Here is a 26,036-nt window from a genome sequence, read left to right as displayed (position 1 = left end):
ACTCAGGAGGCTAAGGTGGGAGGATGGCTTGAGCCTGACAGATCAAGGCTGCAGTGAGCAATGATTGTGCCACTGTGCTACAGCCTGGGCAACAGAGCAAAACCATGTCTCAAAACAAACAAACAAACAAAAAGCAATGTCAATTCCAAAGGGCATGTAGAGTGTTGTGATTGTCTTTGGAAACAATCTACCACAGCGATTTTTATAACCATCTGTTTTCTCTGATAGATTATTTTCCTGAGGTTAAATCTTTGTATTCATTTCACATCCCTCATAGCACCTAGTACAATAGTCAAAGCTTAGAAAATGCACCAATAGATGATAAACCAACTAACCCATAGATGAGTTTGCAGCCGCCCCACTCAATATTAGTCTTTAGGAAATGTAAATCAAAACCACAATGAAGTATCACTCCATACCCATTAGGGTGGCTCTTATAAAAAGCAAAACAAAACAAACAAAATAATGAGTGTTGGTGAGGATGTAGTGAAATTGGAACCCTTGTGCATTGCAGGTAGGGATGTAAAATGCTATGGGAAACGAAGTGGAGATTCCTCAGAAAATTAAACATAGAATTGCCATATGGCCCAGCAATTCCACTTCTGGGTATAGATTACAAAGAAATTAAAGCAGGGATTCAAAGAGATGTTTGTTCACCCATGTTCATAGCAGCATTCTTCACAACAGCCAAAAGGTAAGAGCAACCCAATTGGTCATCAAGGGATGAATAGATAAATAAAATTTGCATACATACAACAGAGTATTATTCAACCTTAAAAAGGGAGGAAATTCTGACCGAGCACAGTGGCTTACGCCTGTAATCTCAGTACTTTGGGAGGCCGATGCAGGCAGATCACCTGAGGTCAGGAGTTCGAGACCAGACTGGCCAACGTGGTGAAACCCCATCTCTACTAAAAATACAAAAATAATCCGGTGGTGGTGGCGCACACCTGTAATCCCAGCTACTTGGGAGGCTGAGGCAGGTGAATTGCTTGAACCTGGGAGGTGGAGGTTGCAGTGAGCCAAGATTGCACCACTGCACTCCAGTCTGCACAACAGAATGAGACTCCATCTCAAAAAAAAAAAGAAAAGAAAAAAGAAAGAAAAGAAAAGGGAGGAAATTCTGACACATGCTACAACACAGATGAACCTTGAGGACATTATCCTAAATGAAATAAGCCAGTCACAAAAGAACAAACATTGCGTGATTTCTCTTAGACAAGGTTCCTACAGTAGTCAAATTCACAGAACCAAAAAGTGGAATGGTGGTTTCCAGGAGCTAGATAGAGGGAGGCAGAAATGGGGAGTTAGCATTTAGTGGGTACAGAGTTTCAGTTGGGGAAGATGAAAATCTTCTGGAGCTGGATAGTGGTGATTGCACAACAATGTGGATGTACCTACTACCACAAAACTGTACACTTTTAAAAGGTTTTTGGTAAATTTTCTGTTGTCTATATTATGCATGAATGTTATATATATTTTACCATAATTTAAAAAAGAAAGAAACCTAATTCACGCACTGGCTCTCAGACACAAATCTTCAGACTCTACATGTTTTAACCCTGGATCCTGATGCCTTCCTCCATCGCTTATGCTGTCTAGCTCAAATCCCATGCACATCATATGTGCTCAATAAAAATTAGACGTGTAAGTGAATGGATATCTAAAAATTAATGAATGCATTAATATTTACTTTTGACTAAGATGAGGGCTTTTCATCTACTGGCAAAAAAGCAAACATTTTAATTGGTGGTACTTAGCAGTCTAGAAGTATCATGAAGGTTCAACTCAGTTTCTCACTTTGGAAAACCTAGAGGCTCTGTCCTCACCCATTGAGTTCACCCCTACATGTTAGCTATGTTTTAGCATATGAGAGCTTGTTTTACCTAGTGTATGTGGATTTTGAGTGTGTCCTCTGAGCAGAAACACCTTGAAGGCAGGGACATGCTTCTTTGTGTCATCTATGGTAACTAGTTGAGAGACCTCATATGCCCAACTGGTACTCCACAGTTCCATAGGGGACATAGGGGCTGGGCACAAGCAGAAAAGATTTTGAGACAAGCCCTAAGCTTTAGTCCATGCCATCACCAAGTCCTATTGTTTTTTTACATATGAGATGGCTTCAACCTTCTTCATCTTCATTGCCACCACCCTGATTAAAGCCACCATCGTCTGGCACCTGACTCCATGCAGCAGCCTGCTAACTGGTCTCCTTCTTTCTCTCTTGTGTGCTCCCCACATTCTAGTCCATTCCCCACAGACTAGCCAGACTATTTTTCCAGACTATTAGTATGCTTACATTACACCTTGGCTCAAAACCTTGAGTGATTTCCCATTGTAGAAGGATAAAGACAAAACCTTTTATGTTGGCCTACTTGGCCCTTGGATGGTCTGGCTCCTGCATAAACCTTCAAGCCTCAGAGAGAAACACCTCCTGCATCTTCTCTGGGCTCTGGCCAGATGCTGTAGGTCCTTGGTTTCTGGAATGCACAAGCGTTCCTATCACAAACCTTGGTGTGATGAGGGTGGAAATTGGCCCCCTCCCGATCTCCGCCCTCTCTACGTGTTTAATTCTCACTTCTCCTTCAGTTCTCAATACTGTTTTGTTATTTGTTTGTTTGTTTGTTTATCAAGACAGGGTCTCACTCTGTCACCCAGGCTGGAGTGCAGTGGCATGATTTTGGCTCACTGCAACGTCCACCATCTGGGTTCAAGGGATTCTCGTGCCTCAGCCTCTTGAGTAGCTGGGATTACAGGTGTGCGCCACCACACTCAGCTAATTGTTTTGTATTTTTAGTAGAGACTGGGTTTCACCATGTTGGCCAGGCTGGTCTCAAACTCCTGACTTCAGGTGATCCACCTGCCTCGGCCTCCCCAATTGTTGGGAATACAGGCGTGAGCCTCTGCACCTGGCTAACACTGTTAAACTAAATCTGGCCCCAGGATACCTCCTTACATCATCAACTGCAACTCAACTTAGTATATAAACTAACTGAAGTCCTAAATTAAGAGTATAATTTTCTAACAAATAATTGGGTTTCAGCCAATCACAGCAAATGAGCTTCAGTCAGTCACAGATGGTCAACTGATCTGATCACATTCAAATGAGGCAAACACCAAAGTGTAACCAATGGAACTGTCCTGTCCGTAAAGGTTGCCTGCCCATGCTGCAGAGTAAAGAGCTATAAACCTCTTCTGGTTCTGAGACCTGCCCGATTCACGATTTGTCCTTTGCTCGATTAAACCCTGTTAAATTTAATTTGTCCAAAGTTTTTATTTTAACAACAACTGTCATTTCTTCAGTAAAATCCTTCTTGACCTCTCCCCACACCCTTCCTAGGCTAGATCAGTCCTCTCTGCAATAAGCACTCGTGGATCAGTGCTCATGGATCAGCGTTCCTTTCCTTTAGGACCCTGCCCTCAGCTGGCCAGCACACATTCCTTACGTGTGGACTGACTATTGGATTTATGACAATCCCCTGCACTGGACAGACTGTAAGCTCCATAAGATGCCTTGTTTGCTTTTGCCCATCATTGAATCACCAATGCCTAGCAAGATGCCTAGTACATAATAGTTGCTCAGTAAGCATGTGTGGAAAGAAGGAAGGGAAAAAACAAAGGAAAAGAAAGAAGGAAAACAATAAGTCCCCAGCCTCACATTTTAGAAAACCACATAGCAACATATTCACACAGCACCAGTATTCGTTTTACATAATAACTGAAATTCAGCAGGCAGGTTTCCAAGTTTTATCTTGGTTTTATGAGCTTGATCAAATAGCCAAAGTTCTCTAATGTGGGGTTTCTTTTATTTATTTTCACATACAGTTGTGGAATGCCTACTAAATGCAAGGTATTTGTTAGAAGAATGCTTCTCAACTGGCTGGGCGTGGTGGCTCACACCTGTAATCCCAGGACTTTGGGAGGCCGAGGTGGGCAGATCATGAGGTCAGGAGATCGAGATCATGCTGGCCAACATGGTGAAACCTCGTCTGTACTAAAAATACAAAAATTAGCTGGGTATGGTGGTGCGCGCCCAGCTACTTGGGAGGCTGACGCATGAGAATCTCTTGAACTCAGGAGGCAGAGGTTGCAGTGAGCCAAGATCCCACCACTGCACTCCAGCCTGGGCAAAAGAGCGAGACTCTGTCTCAAAAAAAAAAAAAAAAAAAAAGTAGGCGTCTGAAAGAGATGCCTACTATAGAGGGATATATCAAAATTTCAAGGGGGATCTTATTCAGAATACGAATAAACCCGCAACCAACTATGATGAGCACATGTTGGGTGTGTGTGAGTGGCTGGCAGAAAATGACATGGAGTTGAATAAGACACTTCATGACATCAAAGAATTGTTCCTATGATGTCAGAAAGACATGGAGCTACAACTACACAAGGCAATTTGCTGGAATAGAGAAAAAAGTGTGATGCAGACTACAGAGTATAGAGGAGAAGTAGTTAATTTCAATTTGGAAAGAAGGGAAGAGGCTGGTTGGTAACTTGAGATGGGTTCTAAAGGATAGATAAGAACTTTATGGGCAGCCAAGAGGGACAGTCACAAGGACCTTTTTCCAAGAAACATGGTGAAGGCTAACTAGTTAATGGGCAGAAAGTCCTCTGAAGCCTTTTACAAGAGGCTCTGTGAATATCAAGTACTGTCTCTGGATAGCAGATAATTCCAATACATTCAACTACGTAGCAATTGTGCTTGGCTCACCAATGATATTACTCCTGAGAAATGAATGTGTCTAAGGTTTTTTCTTCATTGCCCAAGAAGGTCTTGATTTACCAGCATAATCAGTTTATGGGAGAAATTATTCTAGCCATCAACACCGGAGGATTAGCTAGGGAAGGGCTGGCTCATATTTAGGACTCACTGATGATTATTCCTGTTCTTACTGAGCAGCCAGATGTCTGGCACTCTCTGAGATTTTATCAGTTTAATTTGACCCCTGGAGAGACACATAAACAAGGACAAGTCTTTCCAGGATATGATGTGGAAAAACAGAGAGAAGAGATGGTATTACACAAAACTATGACATCGGCTGCACTTGTGTGGGAATGCTTGGTCTCTCTGACTGTGGTAGAGCCTACTACTAGTAATTATTAGCTCTTACAGGGTTCTGAGCATTATTCTAAAGGCTTCAGATGTACAGCATTATTTAATCCACCTCCTATGAGACAGGCAAAGTCAATGCCATTGACATTTTAGAGGAGAGAGCTGGGGCACAGAGGAGCTAAGTAACTTGTTCAAGGTAACACAAAGGTAGGATTTGAACTCAGGTGGTCTTGTTTCACAGCCTGTGCTCTTACCCATCATATTAGGCTGTCTTTCACCCACAGAATTGAAAAGGGCTTTTCCATTTTCTTCTTCTTCTTCCTCCTCTTCTTCTCCTTCTCCTTCTCCTTCTTCTTCTTCTTCGATGGAGTCTCACTCTGTCACCCAGGCTGGAGTGCAAATGGCGCAATCTCGGCTCACTGCAAGCTCCACCTCCTGGGTTCACGCTATTCTCCTGACTCAGCCTCCCAAATAGCTAGGACTACGGGCACCTGCCACCATGCCCAGCTAATTTTTGTATTTTTAGTATAGAAGGGGTTTCGCCATATTGGTCAGGCTGGTCCTTCTTCTTCTTTTTTTTTCTTTTATGTATGTATGTATGTATGTATGTATTTATTTATTTATTTATTGAGACAAGGTCTCACTCTGTCACCCAGGCTGGAGTGCAGTGGCACAATCTCAGCTCATGGCAACCTCTGCCTCCTAGGCTCAAGTGATCCTCCCTTCTCCCGAGTAGCTGGAACTACAGATGTGCACCACCATGCCTAGCTAATTTTTTTGTTTTTTTGTTTTTTGAGATAGGGTTTCATCATGTTACCCAGGCTGGTCTTGAACCCCTGGGCTCAAGTGATTCACCCACCTTGGCCTCCAAAGGACTGGGATTGCAAGCACAGACCATCGTGTCCAGCTGCTGTTTCATTCTCTAACTGTGTGATTCGGGGCCTATTACTTAACTTTTCAGTGGCATTTGTATTGTAATAGATCACAAAGCTTTACAGTGGGAAAAATTGGGGGTCTCAGCCTGCTACCCTCCCCATAACCTCAACCCCTAGCCCCAGCTGAGGCACTAGTTTCATTTTCTATATGCTCAGCTCCAAAAAGCTTGACCAACTCTGAGTAAGAATGTGCTGGATCCCTCTCACCTCTCCCCTCTCCCCTCTCCCCTCTCCCCCCTTCTTTCTTCTGTCCCCCTCTCCTTCTTTCTTTGGTCTCCCTCTGTTGCCAAGGCTGGACTGTACTGCCGTGATCTCAGCTCACTGCAACCTCCCGGCCTCGGGCTCCTGTGATTCTCCTGCCTCAGCCTGCCGAGTGCCTGGGATTGCAGGCGCGCGCCGCCACGCCTGACTGGTTTTTGTATTTTTGGTGGAGAGGGGGTTTCGCCGTGTTGACCGGGCTGGTCTCCAGCTCCTGACCTCGAGTGATCTGCCCGCCTCGGCCTCCCGAGGTGCTGGGATTGCAGACGGAGTCTGGCTCACTCAATGCTCAATGTTGCCCAGGCTGGAGTGCAGTGGCGTGATCTCGGCTCGCTACAACCTCCACCTCCCAGCCGCCTGCCTTGGCCTCCCAAAGTGCTAAGATTACAGCCTCTGCCCGGCTGCCACCCCGTCTAGGAAGTGAGGAGCGTCTCTGCCTGGCCGCCCATCCTCTGAGATGTGAGGAGCGCCTCTGCCCGGCCTCCCAGTCTGGGAGGTGTACCCAACAGCTCAGAAGAGACAGCGACCATCGAGAACGGGCCATGAGGACGATGGCGGTTTTGTTGAAAAGAAAAAGGGGAAATTTGGGGAAAAGAAAGAGAGATCAGATTGTTACTGTGTCTGTGTAGAAAGAAGTAGGCATAGGAGACTCCATTTTGTTCTGCACTAGGAGAAATTCTTCTGCCTTGGGATGCTGTTGATCTATGGCCTTGCCCCCAGTCCCGTGCTCTCTGAAACATGTGCTGTGTCAACTCAGGGTTAAATGGATTAAGGGCGGTGCAAGATGTGCTTTGTTAAACAGATGCTTGAAGGCAGCATGCTCGTTAAGAGTCATCACCACTCCCTAATCTCAAGTACCCGGGGACACAAACACTGCCTAGGAAAACCAGAGACCTTTGTTCACGTGTTTATCTGCTGACCTTCTCTCCACTATTATCCTATGACCCTGCCACATCCCCCTCTCTGAGAAACACCCAAGAATGATCAATAAATACTTAAAAAAAAAAAAAAACAAAGAGGGTGTATAAATAGGTCTGTAATGATATAAAATTTATTCTGGGGGTGAGGCAAAACTTAATGGTTCATAAATAGCAAATTCATTATATTTTTAATACTCAAGTTATATTAACACCATATAACATCTTTATGGTACCATTAGAACCATTTAAATCCTTGACTCAACCTGAAAAACAAACATTTCCAAATCTTGGCCATGAAATGATTAGTCAAATAAAATGTTTTAATAAATATTATCGGATTAGAAAAAAAAAAAAAAAGAATGTGCTGGAGCAGGCTCAGCTATACCGATCCATGGAGGCCGAGTCCTACAATGCTCAGCCTTAGTGTAATACTGGCCTCAGTGAGCCCCTGCGGGCCCTGAGCTCCCTTGTGCCTGCACCCACTTGTCCCTAGTGCAGCTCCTCTGTCCTGTAAATGCAGCTCCAGGCCTCAGCTTCCTTACCCAGATCCCCCCCAATTCACTCTGTTGATATGACTAAGCTTCTGCTTTGACACCTCCTCCTAGCTCTAGTTTTGGAAGCCTATCTAATGCCCAGTTCTGGCATATGGGTTGGGCCCTGCCTTGCACTTTTCAGTTCATCTCCACATTTCAAATGAGCATTGCCCCTTAAGACAGCTCTCCCTCAGAGCTGGGCCTCTGCTCCCGGCAGCCTCTCGGTTCACTGCTTACCTGACCACTTTGCAACACCTGCACTCCCCAGAGCGCTCTATCAACAAGCGGATGATCCGACTCCCCCTCCCTCCCTCCCTCTCTCCCTCCCCTCCCTCTCCCCACCTTCCCCCCTGCTTCCTCCCGCCCCCCTTCCCCTCTCCCTCCCTTCCCCCCTTCCTCCCTTCCTTCTTTCCTTCTTTTCTTCCTTCCTTTCTTTTTTCCTTCCTTTTTTCTTTCTTTCTTTCAGATATGATTCACATAAATAAAATTCATCACTTTAACCATTGTAAAGTATATAGTTCAGTGGTTTTTAGCATATTTTTGAGGCTGTGCAACCAATACCATTATCTAATTCCAGAACGTTTCCATCACCCCGAAAAGAAACCCCATATCCAGGAGTAGTCACTCTCCATTTCTCCTCCTTCAGCCCCTGACAGTCATCAATCTACTCTCTGTCACTATAGATTTGTGCCTATTCTAGACATTTCATACGAACGGAATCATACAATATTTGTCCTGGTTTTCTGGCTTCTTTCACTGAGCATAATGTTTTTAAGGGTTGTGCATGTTGTAGCTTGAATCAGTATTTTGTTTCTTTCTATGGCTGAATAATATTCCATTGTGTGGATAGACCACACTTTGTTTATCCATTCATTACTTGATGGACATTTGGGTTGGTTCTAGTTTGGGGCTGTTATGAACAATGTTGCTATGCACATTTGTGTACAAGTGTTTCAGCTGTCTTGGCTATTATAACTAGGAGTGGAATTGCCGGGTCATATGGTATGTTTAACTTTTTCAGGAATTGCCAAACTGCTTACCAAGGAATCTGAGTCATTTTACATTTCCCAGCTGTGCATAGGGGTTTCAGTTTCTTCACATTTACTGCAACACTCCTTATGGTCCTACTCTGGTATTTCTTCAATCTCCTGCCACTGGGTATTTTCATGCACTTTCTGATTCTTTGAACGAAGTAAACGCATTTGATTTTGATGGCAGAGTCCTGAGATTTGGTCAGCTTCGCCATGTGGGATATTAAGGCAGCTATATCTTAGGGGCAAATTAAAAAAAAAAATTCTAATCTTCAGTTTTCTCATTTGCTAAATGGGAATAATAGTAAGGTTTTTGGGCTGATTAAATGAGATAGTGCATGTAAAACCCTCAGCATGATGCTTATAAAGCCTTACCTCAAAAAATGCTAGCTCTCATTATCACTATCTTTCTTTGTCCACACGTCTGGACCTCTGGCCTGTCAGTTATTCCATCAGCCATTTGGTTAGTTAGCAAGTATGGACAGAGAGCTCCCGCCACATGCCTGCCACTGTTTTAGGAACTAGTAATACAGCACCAGACAAGAAAGAGCCATACCCTTAGGATCTAACATTCTACTGGGGCAAGAGGCACAACAAACATGTAAGCGAAGAAATGAAAATAATTTTAGAAACTGGAAGTACCTGAGAAAATAAAATAGTGTAATGTAGTTGTGGATAGAGTGGGGGGCTGCCCAGATTGTGTGGCCAGGAGAAGCCTCTTGGAGGAGGAACATTGGAATTAAGACCTGGAGGCACTCACACAAGGTCTGGGGAAGAAAACTCCACACAGAGCAAACCCCAGGCACAGAATTCCCAGGACAGGAAAGGCTTGGAGGGGCTGAGGGGCTGAAAGGCGGGAGGTGAGGAGGGAGGGGAATGGCAGGAACTCCGAGCAAGCCAGGGATCATGGAGAAGAGACAGCAGAAGCCAAAGGGGCTGCCGCAGCGCGGTGCTGGGGACAGCAGCAGGAAACAAGAGTGTCCGTGGGGCCCCTGGAGAAGGACATCAGTGAAACTGGGCCAAACCCCAAGTGTGAAATTTGGCAGGGGTTCTGGGTACTCAATGTTCTCCATTGTTGGCCACAGTTAAAGGAAGCCTCGCCGGAAAGCTACAGCGTGGCACAGCTCGTCCCTGAACGACACCGTCACTCGCTCTTCAGAAGTCCTGTCCTCATTCAGATTGCTTTATTTCTGAGACCAATCACCTGATCACACATCTGCTGCTAGCATTTGAACCCTAACACAAGAGTGTGCATGAATATAGGTGATTGTGTTTCAAAAAGGAGGGAGAAGGAGGCCTGAACTCTCCCTGCCTCTCAGAGTGCATTGTGTCTGGGGCTAGTAGGGTTGCCTCTTGTTCTGTGATGTCACAATGCCCAAACACACGCACCAAGAAGTCACCAAAGACAGCCCAACTCGCAGCCCATGAGGGGCCCTGAGTACTGCCTCTGACCTCTCTATGGCAAGCCAAATGGCCATGGGAAGACCCCATGGAGTGTTAGAATGATGCCGTTGAGGGCAAGGATTTTAGACCGGTCATGGATTCTGCCTGTGCACTGGGCTCTACCACTTTCTAGCTATCTGGCTACCAGCAAGTTACTTTAACAGTCTAAGTTTCAACCTCCCCATTCGTGAAATGGAGATAATGTCTTAGTCATAGGGGTAGCAAGTTTACTGTATATCAAGAGTGTAGCACTGAGCCTGGCTCTTCGTAAGTGTTCAGTAAGTATTACTCATTATAATGTATTATTATTATTATTACTACTACTACTACTTTTTTTTTTTTTTTTTTTTTTTTGAGACAAAGTCTCGCTCTGTTACCCAGGCTAGAGTGCAGTGGGATGATCTCTGCTCACTGCAACCTCTGCCTCTGGGTTCAAGTGATTCTCCTGCCTCAGCCTTGTGAGTAGCTGGGGTTATAGGCATAAGCCGCCACGCCCAGCTTATTTTTGTATTTTTAGTAGAGGCCGCATTTCACCGTGTTGGCTGGGCTGGTCTTAAACTCCTAACATCAAAAGATCCACCCACCTTGGCCTCCCAAAGTGCTGGGATCACAGGCGTGAACCACCGTGCCCAAGCTACTACTACTATTTTAAAAGCCTCTACCTATGAAGGATCACAATGCTTTGAAAAGGAAGTGCAGAGGTTGAAGGGTGTCTCAAGGAGGGCAGTGATCAAAACCATACTAAGCATTTGAAAATCAGAAGAAAAGGTTGGGTGAGGGTACATCCTGGATGAAATAATATTATTAAATAGCTTTTCAAGTACAGAGGTTGAAGAGCTACAAGCTGGAAAGGGGGCCAAAACTAACTTGTTTTTTTGGCATATCTTACCATATGCCAAATACCAGACTACAGAGTTTACATTTTTTATTGCATTCAATCACCATTGCAACTCTCTGAGGTTGTTATTATCATTCCCACTTCACAGATAAGGAAACAGGCTGAGAGACGCAAGTCAAACAGCAAAGGATGGGCTGGTGTCTGTCTGACTCCAATACCAGTGGTCTTTTCTCTATAACCTAAAGCAATAAAACCCCTGCAACATCTATCTTATTATTACAGAAATTATAAGGTTCAATATATCCCCCCACCACAACCACTAATATTACAGTTGCACAATGGCAGTCCTCACCGAGGAATTAATCCAGCCCAGGGAGATAGACATGTGAGCGGCTAAGTATAATGTTTGAATGATAAAGGCTCTTTGTGTAGCAAGAACAAAACTCTGGCAGAGAACAGAGGAAGAGTGATTCTTTCTGCTGGAATCGGGGAATGAGTAAAGAAAGCCTGGGGCCTTTTACAGAGGAGGAGATCCAGGTGCAGCTCCGTAGGGTTAGCTGGTGGAAAGGTCTGGGAAGGGCATTCATGTTGGATGTTGGCTGGGGCAAAGGAAGCCAAGGTATAGAGGTAAGGAGGCAAGTAACCTGATCACATCAATATTTCAGGGTATTACATCTGACAACAGTGTAGAGGATGCAGCAGGGAGAGAATGAAGGCAAAAAGTGAGGTTCTTCCAACTCATGTTGCGGTAAGACCGCCTTTGGAATCTGCAGGGCCCTTTTAGTAGGGCAGTAAAGGAGGCATTTCAAGGAATCCACTAGGTCTGGTCCTTCAAAGAGCTCAGAGTACATGCCCATCTTTCCTGACTTTCCTCCAAGGTCCCTGATGAGGAAACCTGCTGGGGGAACAGCAGGACCCATCAACCTCCATTCCCACTGCACTGAAAGGCAAGGATGGCTTTGTTAGTACAACAAGTGCTTTAGAAACAGACTTGTTGGCTGAGACACCAGCATTTCCAGGGCATACAGAACGGGTTGTATCTACTACTTGAGAAGGCCTCAAAAGAGAACAACAGTCCAGGACCTCCCTCAGGATAGGCTGGGAGAACAAGATGGTCTGGCGCAGGAGAGGAGGCTTAGATCTCTGCCCATTTTCACTCATTTGCAAGTGCACATTGAATGCTTGCTGTGTACCACGCCTTATGTTGGGTGCTGGGCATGCCAAGGTGAAGGAGGTAATGTTGCTACTCTCAAGATCACAGTCTAGTGTAGAAGATGGAAAAGTAAACAGAAAATATTTACAGAATGGGAAAGGCATAACAATAGAGATTCTCAAGGATCACATAGGAGCAACAACACTCAGGAGATAGAAGAAATATCAGGCACCTTTTTGTAAAGATCTTATGTACTGAGCATGTATTAAGACGCCATATTCTGGGCTGGACATCAACTGTGTTTTGAAGAATGAGTAGCTAGATAACGAAGAGGTAAATGTTTCAGGCAGAGGAAATAGTATCTGCAGCAACGGAAAAGAACATGACATACTGTGGAATCCACAAGTGGTTTGTATATATATATGTGTGTGTGTGTGTGTGTGTGTGTATATATATGTGTGTATATATATATGTGTATATATACACACATATATATGAAATATATATAAATATATATAATTATATATAAATAAATATATAATATATACAATATATAAAAATATAATATATAATATCTGTATTATATATAGATATTATATATGCATATATATATATTTTTTTTTTTTTTTTGAGGCAGGATCTTGCTCTGTTACCCAGGCTGGAGTGCAGTGGAATGATCACTGCTCACTGCAGCCTCGAACTACTGGGCTCAAGCAATCCTCCCACCTCAGCTTCCTGAGTAGTTGGGACCACAGGTGCCTGCCACCATGCCTGGCTAATTTTTTAATTTTTTGTAGAGACAGAGATCTCTCTATGTTGCCCAGGCTAGTCTCAACTCCTAGGCTCAAGTGATCCTCCTGCCTTGCCTCCCAAAGTGCTGAGATTACAGGTGTGAGCCGCTGTGCCCAGTCAAGTTTAATAAGGCTTAGGATAGAATGAAGGAACAAAGGAGGTAAAGTTTAGAATACAATAGGGAGTGTGGGGGCTGGAGAGGTGGACAGGGGTCCAATCACAGTGGATCTTATATGTGATGCTGAAGAGCCTGGAGAGACATTAAACTATTTTAATAAGAGAATGACATGATGAACTTTTTATTTTTTTTTGAAACAGAGTCTCGCTCTGTCGCCCAGGCTGGAGTGCAGTGGTGCCATCTCAGCTCACTGCAACCTCCACCTCCTGGATTCAAGCAATTCTCCTGCCTCAGCCTCCCAAGTAGCTGGGATTACAGGCATGTGTCACCACAGCCAGTTAATTTTTGTATTTTCAGTGGAGACAGATTTCACCACGTTGGCCAAGTTCTCGCACTCCTGACCTCAGGTGATCCCCCTGCCTCAGCATCCCAAAGTGCTGGGATTACAGGCATGAGCCACCACACCCAGCCTGACATTTGTATTTTTAAAATCACTCCGGCTACAGTGATATGATCAGAAGATCATATGATATGATATCGAGATATGATGAGAGTATAGTTCAGAAAACAATCTTGAATTTCAGTTCCAAAACTGTAGTCAGTTAGATCAACTGAGTGGAATTAATATAGATGAAAACTATTGAGACCCTGAACTAAGAGAGGGGCAGTGGGGATAGAGAGGAGGGAACCTGCTGGAGAGGTATTTGGAAAGGAGAATGAGAATTGGTAGGGCATGGTGACTGTTTGGAGTCAAGAGGAAACGGCAAGAGTCCAGAGGGAATGTCAGAATTTAGGCCTGAGCCAGGCATAAAGGAAGGCAGGAGATGGCTGGATTGGTCTAGGGACTGGGGTTTTGTTGAAGAAAAGCAAAAGATGAGGGTGAATGAGAAACAAGGATAATCAAACAATAATGATGGCCGGTGTGATGGCTCACACCTGTAATCTCAGCACTTTGAGAGGCTGAGGTGGCAGGATCGCTTGAGCCCAGGAGTTCGAGACCAGCCTGGGCAACATAGTGAGACCTCATCTCTGCAAATAATATTAAAAAAAAATTTTTTAATATAATGATGAAGTAATATATTTTGTTTTCTAGACTGATTGAAGAAGGAAATTGAGAAAGAAGTAGATTGAGAGATGACTACAAATGGAGAGGCAACATGGTCAGAGATCTTATTAAAATTAGGGAATAGGCACAGTAAAAGCAAAGAGGTTGGAGACATGGAAGGATAAGACACCGTGGTCAGAGCGTGCATATTCAGTTAAAGGTTCTGGAGATGAAACCATTTCAGATGAGGACAAAATCAGGGTGTGGCCATAGGTGTGAGTGGCTGAAGTAGAATGGCTGTGAGTGTCACTCTGAAGCTTGACTGTTGGACACGTCATCCTCATAGACACAGAAGTCAGGATCACGGTAGGTCTTGGGGTGAAGGGGAGGACCTGGAGCCAGGCCCTAAAGTCTTCCATGAGCCAGGAAAATGACACTTATAAGAAAGAATATGGCAGGAGAGTGTGGGTTTCAAAGGAGCAATGTTTATATTAGGACTGGAACAGTGTACAGCTTGGAAGCAGAACTGGGAAACTTTAAAGTTGTTTGTCGAGGCTACTTCTCTGGCTGGCACTGGGGATGGGAGAATGAGCATCCCTCAGAGGAGACAAAGCAGGTGAAGCAGTGCCCTTGTGTAAGAGTGAGTTTCCATTCAAATCAGGAAGAGGGTGCGGGATTCCAGGAAGAACTGGAGGATGCAGGGGAATTTATTTACTCTGGTGTAGTGTTCCAGAGGTCCTGCAGGAGACAAAGAATGAGTTAGGGAAGAGGCAGCCCAGGGGGAATGAAGACAAGAGGACTGCTTGGTGGTGCTTGAGACCCTTGCCACTGCCACCTTCACAATCATCCTCATCTCCCCTCCCTTGCTCCACATCCAATTGGCAACCAAGCCCTGTTGACTTTGAAATCGAAGTAAGTAGCTTTCTAGGCTCTCCCTGTCCTTTTTCCACTGCCCGTGCCTGAAAGCTCCCATGGTCTCTTATGTGAAGCACTGCAAAGATATCCTGTTTGGCCTCTCTGTCTCCTGCCTCAGTTATCCTTCCCCAGGCTACCTCCACCCTACTCCCACCTTCCTCCATGCAGCTGATAGAAGGTTCTTTTTTATCCACAAATCTGATCCCATCATTCCACCACTCAACATTCCTTGACGGCCCCTCAATCTTCAACATGATGCAATCTGTTCTATTGGCATGGCATCCAGAGTCCGTCAAAATTGGGGACAGATATTTGGGGAAAGATAATCTGATGTTAGACAGATAACGACTGCTCTGTCTAATGTCATCTTCTACTACTCCCCCTTCAGAATGTTATGCCCTGGTAGTACTCAGGTATTCCCAGCTCTCAGAACATGTTACTAAGTCCTCTCATGCATCCACATTTTGCACATTCCAGTCCACCTGCCTACGCGTTATTCCCACTTACCACACCTTGCCCCTGACAGAATCCACTCAAATGCTTCTTCCTCTGTGGGCTCGGCCTTCACTCCTCTGGACAGCTTAGGTGATCTTCTTCTTGAGCTCTCCCCACACATTGCGCGACATGCCATGAGAGCAATTATGTACTGCACTAAATATGTGACTATTTCTCTACCACTTGACAATAAGCTCTTTTGATTTTATTTATTTATTTTTGAGAGAGAGTTTTGCTCTTGTCGCCCCAGCTGGAGTGCAATGGCGGGACCTCAGCTCACTGCAACCTCCACGTCCTGGGTTCAAGCGATTCTTGAACCTGCCTTGGCCTCCCTAGTAGCTGGGATTACAGGCACCAGCCAGCATGCCCAGCTGATTTTTGTATTTTTAGTGGAGATGGGGTTTCACCATGTTGGCCAGGCTAGTCTCAAACTCCTGACCTTAGGTGATCCTCCTGCCTCGGCCTCCCAAAGTGCTGGGATTACAGGTGTGAGCCACCACACCCAGCCAACAATAAGCTCTTTTTAGAAGAAAACACTGTTTTTCAATGCTTATCTTGACCACGTATCACATTATCTAGCACAGAGTAGGTGCAAACTATTTACAGAATTTCTGATTGACTTAGTAGATGTGTGTTTAGGGAAAGGACATTCAGTCATCTAAGGCGTGATGTAAAGAATTAAGCTCCAGGTTTCAAAGGAAGCTCTTGTATGAGCCATTTGGATGCTCATAGACTATGTCTGTTGCATCTCCAGACCTCTCATTTTCAGGGCCAGCACAATATTTTTTTGTATGGTGAAGGCTTAATAAATATGGAAGAAAGACAAAGTCCCTGCCCTCAGAAAGGATCCAGTAGACCAAAGAATATTTCTGCAACCATGCCGTTCCCACTCCTTTGCTTCCTCAGTTATCCCTAAGAAGTCCTAGGACTCCAATCACTTGTTCTTTCATCCATTTATTTAACAAAGTTGTCGTAGGTCAAGCGCTATGTTCTGCTTTTTAATTGGAAACTTCTGGAAGGGCAAGACTGTGGTTAGTTTGAGTTGTGTGTATTGCGCAAGCAGAGCATTCCATAGGAATAGACTCTTTTCCTCAAAGCATGTGACACCCAAGACCTCGGGGTCCCTGTGAGTTTTTCCTACCCCTGCCTGGCAGACTATTCCAGCTCACCAGGCTTCCTCCACTCTCTGGAGTCCCATTGTACTTGAGTCAGAACCAGACAGTTGGCATTAATTGCTCTCTAATTGTTTCAAGTGTGCTATTTTTATCTCCCCAGTACTCTGCACTCTCCTTGCAAAGGGGCCTGGTCTTTTGGTTTCACATTGCCATTGTGTCCCAGTGCTCAGTAAAAGCTTGCTGATTGATTTTTCTATGCACTGTAATTATTTCCAAGGCTGCCATGAGATAGAGATTTTTGTTTGTTTGGTTGGTTGGTTTTTTTGTTTTTTGTTTTTTATTTTGAGACAGGGTCTCACTCTGTCACACAGGCTGGAGTGAAGCAGCCTGATCATAGCTCACTGCAATGACTTCCCGGGATTCAAGGGATTCTCCTACCTCAGCCTCCCAAGGAGCTGGGAAGTCAAGGAGTGATTCCAGCTAATTTTAAAAATTTTTTATTGTAAAGACTGGGTCTTGCATGTTGCTCGGGTCAGTCTCAAACTCCTGGGCTCCAGGGATCCTCCCCTCGGCCTCCCAAAGTGCTGGGATTATAGGCATTCATCTCCTGGCCTGATGGAACTCTGTTGCTACTTCTACCCCTGCAATCCCCCTCCCCACTTTCAGAACTCACTGTTTTTTCTGTTGGTATCCAGCATGTTCTCACCTCAAAACTTCTCTGGTCTCTTTTCTCCAAAAGCAAATCTTATTTCATGTACTGTCAATGCTCCTGAGCTTCTCTCTCTCGCTTTTTTTTTTTTTTTTTTTTTTTTGCTAGTCCTCCTGCATAAGGGCTCTCTTGGCAAGAAATGTTATTCTTATCAACTGCTTCATGATCTATTTTTACATCTCCACGCAACTTATTAAATGCTTGTAGGATCTGCTGGGGTAAAGGAAGCCTTCACTTTGATTGAATTTCCATGTTTTCAGCTTAATATTGAGGGAAAGACTGAGCTGAGGCAAGGTCAACCAGGAAGAGAGAGACTTCTTTATGGAACGGTGAGCACAGAGTGCTCAGAAGTGAATAGTGAAGAGGGGACCTGGGGAGGAATGCATCGGCCTGGCTCCCAGCAACTTTCGACTTGGTCTCAGAGAAAAAGGCCATAAGATGGTAGAGACAGCTTAGAGGTTTGCTTAAGAAGTGCTTCTTAGAGTTCAGAGAGCTACCAAAGATTTTCTGAGAATTGCCAAAATGCTTCTCCAGATGGTCTGAAATGACCCTGTTTACCCTGAAAGTTGACTGAATCAAAAGATCTGATAGATCTAGTGGGGCTGCAGAGGTGGTTTTTTCCAACCTCCCCCAGGGTGTGATCTCTCAGACAGGCTCTAAGTGAGCCATTCTGGTGACTGGGAGCCCACACATTCACAAGGCCATATTATTAGGGAAAGGGTGGTGGTGGTGATAATTAATCTCCAAATCAATTCAGCCACATTTATTCGTTGCCTAGAATGGTGGTAGCAGAGCATCAAGGTTGAGAGGCTTAGCTTAGCTTTACATTGACTTGGGTTTGAATCACAGCTGCAGCATTTCCGGTCAGACTCCAAGCAGGTTACACAAACTAAGTCTCAGTTTTTACATAGATAAATGGATATAACTGTTTCCACTTCATGATGTTATGATGAGGATTATGTGAGACATAGACAGCATTTAGCATGATGCCTGGTTCATGATAAGTGCTCAGCAACTGGTAACTCATAATAATATGATTTTCCTGGGCGCAACCTCCTTTTTTACCAGGACCCCATCCCAATGCTCAGCCCACTCCTTTGAGGACCCTAGACAAAGTAATCTAGCATAGCCCCCTTTCAAAGAGCGCCACCCTTTAGTTTTCCATTTCCCTCTCATCCCTTTCCATCCTTCTCCTCCACCCCTCATCAAAAAATACTCTCTTCAGTCGCTTGAACCTGGGAGGCAGAGGTTGCTGTGAGCCGGGATCGTGCCGATGCACTCCAGCCTGGGTGAGAGAGTAAGACTCCGTCTCAAAAATAAATAAATAAATAAAAATAAAATACTCTCTTTCTTGAAGCTTCCCTTCCTAGACCAGGACTTCTACTTAATCTGGTGGAATATTCCTTGCCAATCTGCCAGCTGAATGCTGCTGCCATTCTCCTCTCTCCACCCAGATAATGTAATTATTTTAATGGGAGCTTTTTAGAAAAACATGTGATACTCTCGAACCCCACTGGGGACCTTGTGAATTTTTCCAGGGATTTAGAAAGGAGGACACAGTGTGACCCCAGCCCTTGCAATCCTGTCTTGGTGCAGTAGAATTGACCGGGCCTTTTTTGTGGAGATAGGCCAACCCTGTCCAACAAAATACCCATGCCATAAGATATTTCCCCCTCTCTTGCCAATCCATATTGTGATCTGGGTCATTTATCAGATCAGTTTGGTGACAGACAATGCAGTGCAGGTGTAAAAAGCAAATGATCTGAAGATAGAAATCCTGAGATTCAAATGATGCCTCCGTATTTTCTATTACATACCTTGGACGAGTTATTCAACCTTGCTAAGAGAGCTTTTGTTTCCTCATCTGCAATTTGGAGTGATATAAATAGTTTCTTATAGGGTTGCTGTCATGATTCAAAAAGATCATGTAAGAAAAACACCCAGCACGGTGCCTGACACGTAGTAATTGTTCCATAGATGGTGTGTTCATTGTACTAAAAGAGAGGTAGTCAGGGATGATGTTGCTCCCTTACTGGAACATCTTTTGCTTTTTTGCCCCTGCCTTGTGAGTACCTGGAACTCTTTTTCGTACCCACCACTCAAAGCTCAGTTCATGCCAACATAGTCTTGAACCTGAATTAATCTGCACACAGCCTCATCAAAGCACTTCAGGTTACTGTATCTTCATCAGCAAAGCTGGGCCCCAGAAGCCCTTAAGAACCTGGCAAAGTTCCTTCTGGCTGGCTTGGCACAGCAGGAAAACAGCAGTGTCAACTGCTTATTTCCTGCAAAGGCGGCAGACTCTGCCTTTCACAGTGCACAGCAGACAGACACCACACACTCAGACAAGTTCCCAATTAACCACACACAATCAATGTCTCTCAAAAGTGCATATGTTATGCTCTGCCCAACTAATTAACTGCACTAAACATGCCAGGGTTAAAGGTAGGGCATGGGTTATCAAAAAGCCTTTGAGAACCAGACCAGGTTCAGGGCTAAGAAGACTCAAAAGTTCTGCTCTAGTTTACCACCAAGCTGAATGGGATCTTAATGCCGCTCTCTGCAAGCAGGGGCACTGCTGGAGACTCTCTACCTCTTGAGCTTGCTAGAACTTGGACAATCATAATGACCTACAGGAAAGTGCTCTGAGGGGTATAACAACTACACAAATGCACACTATGATTTCTCCTGGCCTTTGGTGTGACTGTTGTTTTTCCTTCCGGCGGCAGGAAAGGTGGTCAATCTTAAGCAAACATGACGTATGCATGTGCCTTCTAAGGTGTGAGCTTTACACACATAATCTCATGAGATCCTCATGACTGCCTGTACCCATGAGGAAAATAAACCTCCTGAGATGGGCCCCCAAGGGGGTCACACAGATGATGGCTGAGCCACAATTTGAATCCATGTTAATCTCACTTTAAAAATCTCAAGATTCGTTCTCCTCCCTATCTCATGCAAAATATCATTCTTCTTGCATAACCCCTTTCAGAGAGTGGCACCTTTTAGTTTTCCATTTCTTTCTCATCCCTCTCCATCCTTCTCCTCCATCCCTCATCTTGCCCTCATTAAAAGTACTCTTTTCAATCGCTTGAACCCAGGAGGCAGAGGTTGAAGTGAGCCGGGATCGTGCCAATGCACTCCAGCCTGGGTGACAGAGTAAGACTCCATCTCAAAAAAACCAAAAAACAACAACAACAAAAAACTCTCTTCCCTGAAGCTTCCCTTCCTAGACCAGTGACTTCTATTTAATCTGATGGAATATTCCTTGCCAGTCTGCCAGCTGAATGCTGCGATTCTCCTCTCCCCGCCAGGTAATATATTTATTTTAATGGGAGCTTTTTGGAAAAACATGTGATACTCTCGAACCCCACTGGGGATTATCCACTTGCTTCATCTCCACTGGGAGTTGCCCAGAGCAACCATGCTGATGTACATGAGGGTGCTCACAAGAGTGACACCAGGAGGTTCCACTAGGTGATGTTTCTTCAAGGAGGTTACCACAGAACAGGATTAGAAGGTAGAGGGTACAGTAAGGAGTGGTTGGGAGATCCTGTGGGCAAAGACAGGATCAAATAAATTATCATGTGCAGTAGCTGAAGAACTAGCTTTACTTGGATACAACAGAGGAACCAGGGAAAACACAAGTCCCTTCTCTTGGAAAGCCTGCACTCTCTCCCTTCCAGGTTCACTATGCAAAGCCTCCCTGGTCAGAGAGGCAGCTGTTGGGGCTACGAGTCACAGGTGGCTACTAAGAGGTGATGTTTGATCTACCTCTAGGTTCCAGGCAGGGAAGGGGTGGTGGACAGGGCCTGATCTGAGAGTTTTGTCATGGAATCACTTGCAAGAGGAGCTTGATGCCACATTATCACCCTCAGGAGTTATCTTCTAAGACAGCAGCAGAGATAATGACTAGGAGGCGCTGTGTTGCAGCTCATGAAGTATGCCTGGCACCGAAGCTGCACCTCGCTTTGCATACACACACACACATGCACACACACACACACACAACTACAGAAATTGGGAGCAGGTGGACAGTGGTTCATTATTGCTAATCACCACAGAAAGAGACAAAAGTCCAGAAAAAATGATGCTACGCTTTATAAATTCAGCAAGACACCAGTGCCTCTGCTTCCTGTCTGCCTGCTGTAGCATTGCCCAAGCCCTCCTGGCCTCCTTTCTCACCCACACCTGCAGTCTGCAGTGAGGCCCTTCAAGAGATGCCTGCTCTGTGAGGTTATTTAAGTCAGGAAGCATTAATCTGAAGAAATGCTTTGAAGCAAAAACCTGAATGTTCAAGTCCTCCCACTTACTGGAGTTGCTGTTACCTTTAAGATTTAATTAAAAGCGGTTCAAAAATCTCCATCCCCTCTGCAGCAGAAAAGGCGTCCTCCTGACAATATCACCGCAGTCTCTCAGTCCCTAGATCCTGCTTGGGCTGAATTCTTTTTCTCTCTCTTGTTCCCTCCAGAACTTGCTCTCACCTTTCCTGAACGAATCACCCCCACTGGACACCCCCACATCTTGTCATCTCGTCACTCCCTAATTGCTGCCACCTCCAGGCTCTGTGTTAAGCAGACATTTCTGAAGGGACGGGCAACAGACAGAAGTTAACACCATTCTGCTGCTCAGTAAACGACTTCAGACTGAATATTATGCATTCCAGTTTTTAAATTCCCCTTGAGCCATTTCTGCCACCAGAGGGGTTTTACTGACTTCCTTTCTGATTGGCTTAGTCACTAACTCCTCGCAATGCCTCTGGCCCTTTCCCCCCAACCTCTCTTCCATTCCTTGCTAGTCAGATTGCCCCACCCCCTAAAATTCCTATACCTTTTTAGGCAGAGAGATTTAACTATTACCCGTTGCCAGCCATGCCCTAAGGCTTAAGGGACATCTTTTCACAATTCAGCAAGGCGTTTTGCTAAACTTGTGCGGTCTAATACTTTAAATTTAATGAAAATTAAACACAATTTAAAATTCAATTCTCTGATCACCCTCGCCGTATTTCACGTGCTCAGTGGCCACCTATGGCTAGGGATCGCTGTGCTGGATAGTGTAGACAGCAGAGTTCTACTGGACAGCTAAACCCAAATTCATTTCTTCCCTAAGGGACTGTCACTGGCTATTCACTGACACTTTTTCCTGCCTATTTCCTTAATGTGGATTGAGCCCTTACGCTGTGTAAGGCACTTTTCCCGCGTTGTCGGCCGGCAGCCGCCTAACAGTTCTCTAAAGCGGGCAGCGCTCTCCGCCTGGCTCGGGAGGAGCCCGAAGTCCGCAGCCGGAGCAGCGGTGGTGTCCCCTCCACCAAGCCAGAAGCCCGGGCCGTGACAGTGTATCACACAAGGCAAGTAGCAAGTAGGGAATGGCTTCGTCAACCACGTGTGATGTGATCGTTCCATTAAACTTTAGGAGGGGTTTTCTTAGTCGCAACGGTTCAGTCCCCAAAGTGAGGTCACTGAAAAGGAAGCTGAAAGACTTTTTTCCAGAGGATGGAATGCACGCTTTGCTGGGATGGATGCCGCGTAAGGCCCAAACGCGTGTGGAGGGAGAGAGGGCGCCTTTGAGGGCAACCAGCAGTAAAAGGAGGCAGGCGGCGAAAGCGCTCGGAATTCCTCTCACGCCGCTCCTGCTCTCCGCTTTGCAGCGCAGCCAGCCAAGCCGCTGCCGCCCCTGCTGCCTGGGAGAGCGGGCGCTTGTGCAGATGGGGCCGCCGCTGACCCGCTTCCCTCGGCGCCCGGGGGAGGCCGGGTTCGGCGACCGCGCCACCTGCTGGCCTCTTCCCGTGCTGCCGCCTGCCCCTGGGCGCCTCCGTCCCTGCCCGCAGCGCCACAGCACACGGGGAAGTCGTTAGATGCAGGTTCTTGGGCCTCACCCCAGGCTTACTGAACCAAAAACTCTCTGGGTGGGTCTTGGCAGTCGAGTCTGAACAAGACCCTCGGGTGATCCTGATGCACGCTAAAGCTTGGGCATCGATGATTTGGGAGTCGACCCAACTCCACCATTTATTCATTAAATCAAGTTTTTCTTTTGTTTTGTTTTGTTCAGAAAGAATCAGATAGGAGCAATCAGGGTGTTGCAAGTCCTGATTACACAGAGACGTTAGTCACATTTCATGCGTCTCCAGTCATCATGTTCTATCTGCCCTCCAAACGGAGGAACAGGGAAGGGTTATCCCACCTGACAGTTCATTAAGTCAAGTATTAATGAGCATCTTCTAAACAATATGGAAATAAAGGAAACAAAACAGACATGATCCCTCCCCCACTCCCTCCCCAACGCACGCACATAGATAAAATGTAGAATGGCTTACTTTATCGTCACATCTCTGTGCAATAGGAAAGGGAAACATTACAATTACCCTTATTTTACAGACAGGAAACTAGCCTGGAATCACACATGTGGTAAACAACTAGGTCAAGTTCAAAGCTTAGGGGTTTTTGTTTGTTGGTTTTTAAGACTGACAGGAGCACCAATCTCAGGTCATCTGCATGTCAAATCAATCAATCAATGTGAAACCAGGTTAATCTTCATGTCAAAGGCTGAACTTATTTACCAAACTGCACACCACCAACTTTTCTAGATTGACTTGTGGTTTTAGAGTGGAGAAGAAGGGAGAGGAGACATCTCTCCAAATCAAGACAATTCCCTCCCCCTCATATCAGACTGAAACTTCTTATACTGCCTTAAAATTGCTGGCATCATTCCTGAAAGCTAGCAAATAGGCTTCCTTTCCAATTATTATCCTACTATAACACTTGCCTAGCTGTTCCCTCTCCATCCTTTTCCATGACGATATAGGACATTATGGTGCAGGCTGTGATGGGGCAGGCAGGGAAGTGTTAAACATATGGTGTGGGTGCTGCCCGAGGGGCACAGATTTAGGGACTCTCAGGAAGGTAGGAATTTAACTTGAACTGCCTACTTGGGTATTGAGGGAGGAAGACAATGGAACCAAATAGAAGCAGGAAAATGCTGAAGAGGGGAGATAGGAACAGAAGACAGACTTGGTCTCCTCTTTCATAATTTAGCAGCTTTGAGCACCAGATAGGCTGCTTATTAACAGCACCCAGTGGGAGCACCTCTATGTGCAGGGCATTGGGTCAGGTCCCTGCCTTCAAGGGACATGCTACTTTGCAGGCATGTAGAGATGAATGGCTTAAACATATGTGGTATTTCTGTGTTTAAAATTCCCTTGGCCATAAAAATATATATATTTTTTAGACAGAGTCTTATTCCATCACCCAGGCTAGAATTCAGTGGTGCAGTCTTGGCTTACTGCAACCTCTGCTTCCCAAGATCAAGCAGTTCTTGTGCCTCAGTCTCCCAAGTAGCTGGGATTAGAGGCACATACAACCACACCCAGTGAATTTTTGTATTTTTAGTAGACAGAGTTTCACCACGTTGGCCAGGCTGGTCTCAAACTCCTGGCCTCAAGTGATCCGCCTGCCTCAGCCTCCCAAAGTACTGGTGTCACAGGATCCTTAGGGTGTCGCTTTTCCAACCAGAAACCTCTGTGGCCGGGGGCATCTTTGCCCGAGTTTTGCTTGGGCCCACTGGGCTCGTTTCACCCACTCAGCCCTGCAAGCTGTGCTTGGCTCACATTACCAGCTTGGATCCCATGCCTGCCAAGGGCAAGTCAGGTGCAGAACAGCAAGGGGTGTGTGAGCAAGCACGGGGTCTGGCCACTGCGCACAGCCAGGCATGCCAGCTGCAGCAGGGTGAGCAGCTCCAGGAGTCAGCACAGGCACCAGCTCCACGCAAGGCTGCAGCTGGACCAGGCGTACCACAAGAAGCTTCCACTGTGGGCACCAGGGAACATGGTGGCACCCAGAAGCCTGGAGATGCCAGGAACCACAAAGCCCCAAAGATGGTATCATAGCCTTTGCTCAGGAAGCCCCTAGGTCTAGGCTCCCCAAAGGATGGCAGCTCTTCTCTCCTTCTCATCACCTGCAACGTGGTGAACTGGGGTGGGGGAGAAGGGGGAGTGTGTTTCAGCCCTCTTTGTGTTACAGCTCTTTCAGTCCTGAAGTGTCCTGAGTTCTTGTCCTGCATCCAGGAAGAATGAGAAACAGACAACTAGAGGGTGAGCAAGGTGGAGAGGAGCTTCACTGAGCGACAGAACAGCTCTCAGAAGACCTGAAGTGGGTAGCTCCTTTCCACAGGCAGGTCATCCTGACCAATCCAGGAGAACTTAAGTTGGCAGCTCCTTCCTACAGCTGGTAGTCCCAATGTCTCTGTGAGTTTGGCTGAGTCTAGGGGGTTTTATGGGCTTCAGAAGGGAGGAAGTGCCTGCTGATTGGTCCATGAGCAGCCATGGGTGGGCCAGAAGAAGCACCATAAATTATCACTCTGTGCCATGGACTCCACCCAGACCTGACACTCCCACCCCCAGGCTTCAGGCCATCTGGGGCTTGAGGGTGGGTCTTCACTGGGGACTGGCCCCTTTCTGCCCAGGAGCCTGTCTGCCTCCTGCTGCTGTCTACATGTCGTCCGCAGCACCCAGGCTGTTCATACCAAGGGGTGCCTGCAGGCCTGTGCTGAGCCACCCTCAGCCCCTTCTTGGCCTCCCTCCTGTGCTCATCAATGCCCAAAGTCTGGAGGGGGCTGAGGCAGCTGGGGGCTAGTGTGTCATTGCCACCCTGAGCGTGCACACACCCAGACAGATCACAGCAGCGCCTGG

At 45.8% G+C, this 26,036-nt stretch overlaps 1 long non-coding RNA gene and 1 other non-coding gene across 2 annotated transcripts; one reads left to right on the top strand and one right to left on the bottom strand.

Annotated features, from left to right (window-relative positions):
- Positions 1–10,111: 10,111 nt before the first annotated feature.
- On the top strand, positions 10,112–22,002 carry LOC129008786 (uncharacterized). Its single transcript, XR_008492578.2, has 4 exons — positions 10,112–10,451; positions 14,168–14,485; positions 20,455–20,667; positions 21,825–22,002. It is a non-coding gene; the product is annotated as an uncharacterized LOC129008786 (long non-coding RNA).
- A 1,404-nt stretch (positions 22,003–23,406) lies between these two features.
- LOC129009131 (U8 small nucleolar RNA) lies at positions 23,407–23,540 on the bottom strand. The gene has a single exon (XR_008492668.1). It is a non-coding gene; the product is annotated as a U8 small nucleolar RNA (small nucleolar RNA).
- Between the last annotated feature and the right edge of the window lie 2,496 nt (positions 23,541–26,036).

Source organism: Pongo pygmaeus, chromosome 9 (genome assembly GCF_028885625.2).
Source record: "Pongo pygmaeus isolate AG05252 chromosome 9, NHGRI_mPonPyg2-v2.0_pri, whole genome shotgun sequence".
NCBI lineage: Eukaryota > Metazoa > Chordata > Mammalia > Primates > Hominidae > Pongo > Pongo pygmaeus.
This window is presented reverse-complemented; position numbering and strand designations above follow the sequence as displayed.